Consider the following 4684-nt stretch of genomic DNA (forward strand, 5'->3'; position numbering starts at 1 on the left):
CTGGATTCGGCCTTCCAACTCATCGTGGAGATTCAGCAGAAGGTGGGGGAACATCACATAGAGATGTTGGAAGCCATCAACAGACTGGCTCGCATGTTGGAGGAGTGTTTCTGCCTGCTCTCTGATGAAGTGGTGCCCACATGTGCGTGTATAGAGGCCTCCATGGGAAGGATGGCAGACGCATGGAGACCTTGGTCCAGCAGAACGCGGAGATGTGCACAGAACTGCACTCCATCGTGGTAGCAATGCAGGAACACCTTGATGTACCTCCAGGTGCTCCTTCCCTTCAAGGTATCGGGCCTGGGCCCTCGGGCACCCAAAGGGAGGAGGGGCAGCAGCTGGACACCCCTGGCTCATCAGCTCAGTAATTGCACAGGCTGTCTGCTCCCTCCGAGTCCCCTTGGCCTTTGACCCCCTCAACCTCATCCCCTGTCACAACAGATGGAGCAGCTGGCCCACAGGAAGACAGCCAAAGCAAGCCGGGGCCCTCAAGGCCTCGGCTCTCCAAAGCACGCATGCCTAAGTCATCAGAGGCAACAGGGCCAACCATTGCACAGGCTGTCTCCACCTCTGAGGATGTCAGGGCAGCACCTAGAAGAAGTGGTTGGCCTAGTAAAGTTAAGAAATTCTGATCACAAGTGGTTGCACAGGTGAACACATTTAGCCACTTTAAAATCTAAAAATATATTCACTTTCACTGAATAATGTGTAATGTTGTCTTTCAGCTTCACTGACAGGCTTCGTGAGTCCTCCCCCCTGCAAACCACCCCCTTCCCCTTCCCATAAGCAATTCAGCTGCACGCAGCCGGACCACGTGTGATTCTGGAGGCAGAAGCGTGCTTGGCAGGGCCTTTCAGAGCCTCATGCTCCGGACATGCTCCGGCTAGGAATCATGCGATGAGTAACTCACCTCCTGACTCCCCAAAGCCTGTCCACCATCTACAAGGCACAAGTCAGGAGTGTGATGGAATACTCCCCAGTTGCCTGGATGAGTGCAGCTCCCACAATACTGAAGAAGCTTGACACCATCCAGGACAAAACAGCCCACTTGATTGGCATCACATCCCCAAACATTCACCCCCTCCACCACCAACGCACAGTAGCTGCAGTGTGTACCATATACAAGATGCACTGCAGGAATTCACCAAGGCTTCTTCGACAGCACCTGCCAAACCCACAACCACTACCACCTAGAAGGACAAGGGCAGCAGATAGATAGGTACACCACCTGGAAGTTCCCCTCCAAATCACTCAGCATCCTGACTTGGAAATATATCGCAGTTCCTTCACTGTCGCTGTGTCAAAATCCTGGAACTCCCTTCCTAACAGCACTGTGGGTGTACCTACACCACATGGACTGCAGCGGTTCAAGAAGGCAGCTCACCATCACCTTCTCAAGGGCAATTAGGGATGCACAATAAATGCTGGCCCAGCCAGCAAAGCCCAGGTTGCGTGAATGAATTTTTTAAAAATGCAAGCACTCTCCCATGCATGTGGAGCCTTCATCCATCACACTCACCTCAATGTCCTGAGCATTTTCAATGCTGCCTGCTGGGGTCTCTTTCAGTTGTCCATCTGATCTGACCTACATCTCCGCCCATTCACTGATCGCACTCCCATTCAGCACCTGTGTCCGTCCAACACAAGGCTCCCCTCACTTTGGATTTGAAAACCATGGTCGTAGTGAAGTTTTTAATCAGCTCCCCCGTCCCCCAGTTACCTCTGTCTTTTCCACTATCACTCTGGACCCCCCCCTGACATCACTCTCCACCTCCCTACCATCATCTACAAACACAAATCCTTGTCATTTCAGGATGTCCAGGTGCATGTCCCCTTCATTCCTGAAAATCCCAGCACATCTACATTGACCTCCCCGACCTCCTCCTTCTCACCCCCAGGGTCCGTGTCTGCCTCCGAGTCCCCAGCAGCCACCCTCGCTGCCCTTCTACTGTAACTGATGCACCTTCACCCTCCTTCTAAAAGTAAATACATTTGGACTGGGAAATGGCATCCACGGGGGAAGGGATCCCTTTTAAATTAACCTTGTTGCGACCAACTGAGGGTGTTGAATAAAGAAGGGGAGCCAGCTTATTCCTCCTCCCTCCCGGGACCATAACAAAATTGGGGTCCCTTTTGGGAAGTTAACAAATTGGGGGAGCTCAGCCGTGGACCGGTCACAACAATTGATATAAGGGCCAGGATTTTCTGGTCCCGTCACAGGTAGGACCCACCACAGGCGAGGTGACGCCCCAACCAGGAGTCCATTGACTTGCAGTGGGACCAGATGACCCCAGCGGTAGGCGGGTGCAGAAAATCCACCCCCCCACCCCCTCCCCGCCAAGGTGAATGGCAAAAGACCCAACAGTGACATGAAGAAAAACATTTTTACACAGCAAGTGGTTAGGATCTGGAATGATCTGCCTGAGTGTGGTGGAGGCAGATTCAATCGTGGCTTTCCAAAGGGAATTGGGTAAACACCTGAAGACAAAATAACTTGCAGGACTATGGGGAAAGGCATGGGAGTTGGACCAGCTGAGATGCTCTCAGCCACAATTAGTCTCCCTTTGTGTTGTAACCATTCAATGATTCCTTGCAGTTATTTACACAATGAAATAGGTTTAAAATATACACTAAGTATTTCTGGAGTGACACTGCTGACTTGAAATGCATCAGAAATGTAATAATCTGAGCCATTTTCTGCTGGTTCCCATTCTCTTTCAATCTGGATCATTTACGCTCCACAACTCCTCAGTTATCCATTTTCCACAGCAATACTTCTAACAGTCTATCCCGATAATCCACCCAAACACAGCTTCCGGGCTCCCTCACCCTCACACCTCTTTCCAAGCCTGGACAACAGTTTGTCAGTTCCCCAAGCTGACCCCACTCTATTTATAAATCAACTTCATCCCACCACAGGACTTTAATCTTGAATTCTCTCTCATTGCCTCATCTCTATCCTACATACTATCCTACTTACATTGGTTTGCATATATAATTTGAGATTCCTTGAGTTAATTGTGTGCACTTTTTTGCATACAAGCCCATTACTTCCCCTTTTCTTTTCTCTTTATATCTTTTGGGCTCTATCTTCTTGCCTTCCCAGTCATATCCCCTTTCTTTCCCCCGCCCAGAGTATTTTTCATACCCCAATCTTCACTATTCTTCTATCTTCCTATCAACATATTCTCTAAAAAAAATTTTTGGAGCACGCAGATGTTTTATTTAAGTGCGTAGCCCTTTAAACTTTTTGTGCAGCCACTTAAAGGGGTTGACTTGTGTGTGGCCTGTGCGGGTCTTTTCGCTACACAGCTTACAGGGAACATTGCTCCCTATTCTACTGCCCACCAGAACATTGCTTTCTATTGTCCTGCCCATCAGACTTTACTCCCTCTTGAATAATCCCACAGCTTCCCATTATGCCTGTCCAGGCATTCTCGAAAGGGCCAATAAAGGCATCTGTTGCTGCCTCCTTATGAGCAGCAACCCCAACTTTACTCTCTCACCAACCTTCCCACTGGGAAACCTTGCCAAATTTCTACCTGTCCCACTTACCCCTCCCAACGCTGATCCTGTGGACTCTGCCACTGCTCTCTGCATTTCCATTCAGAATATCAATTCACTTGGGAACAATACCCTTGTTATCCATAACCTTATTGTGGATTATTGTATTGATATTATGACCTGAACATAAACTTGAGTCATGGGTGATTACACTATGCCCTTTACTGAAGCCTGCCTGACCTGGTTATACCTTCCATCACCTTCCCCACCCAAATTGCCAAAGTAAAGCTACAGTCCTTATCACCAAATGTCACCTTGACCTGTCCCTCAACTCGTCTGGCACCTTAACCTTCTTTGAGCACCTTACCTTGTTCCATCACTCCTGTCTCCCTTAAAATCCTCATTCTCTACCATTCATTCAAGCCTAAGTCAAATTTCCCACAAAAGATATCCTCACTGTTTCCTCTCTCAGCCTCTCCCCACTGAGTTCACTTCCCTCCTATCCTCCCTTAACCTTTTCTTCCACATAAACTCCAACCCAAATTCCTGGCCAGACTCCCGACCTGCCCATTTGCCTCTCTATTCACATTGACTTAATCACAGGCGGGGCTACCTTTGCTTACATCCTTGTCTCCCTCACCATTCACAACTCTCTCTCCCATTCCAACCCAACCCTTCCATTTCTCGAAAAAAAACTCTCCCCACGTCACTGACAATTGCATTTTCAAATTCCCACTGAGAACTGGGGTCCATCATTCATCGATGTTACTGCAACAACTAATCTACTGTGTAACTAGCTCACCTTTCTCCTTGATTCCCTTGCCCCCAGTAAAACCTTTATCTTGCCTGTCATTAAATCCTACATTAACTATTTAATTTTGTATTTTAGGGTCACTTTTGCAGCACTAAAGCTGCTCTTGACATCTGTAGTACTGCATTTTGTTTCAACAAAGCGATGTGTAATCTGAAATCACCTGGCTCAGGTCACCCAGACCTTCTTGTAGTCTAAGGGTTAATCTATTTGGGAGTGGCCTTAACTGGTAAGAGAAGATAGAATGCTTACAGATTGAATTAAACAGCAGAAGACGTGACCGAATTATAGTGAGTAGAAAGGGCAGGAGAGAAACTGGTGTTTGCTATTGACCAGCCAAAGGTTAACAAATAGTGAGCTGTTTACACA

The sequence above is a fragment of the Cetorhinus maximus genome, chromosome 16 (assembly GCF_964194155.1).
Source record: "Cetorhinus maximus chromosome 16, sCetMax3.hap1.1, whole genome shotgun sequence".
In the NCBI taxonomy this organism is placed as follows: Eukaryota; Metazoa; Chordata; class Chondrichthyes; order Lamniformes; family Cetorhinidae; genus Cetorhinus; species Cetorhinus maximus.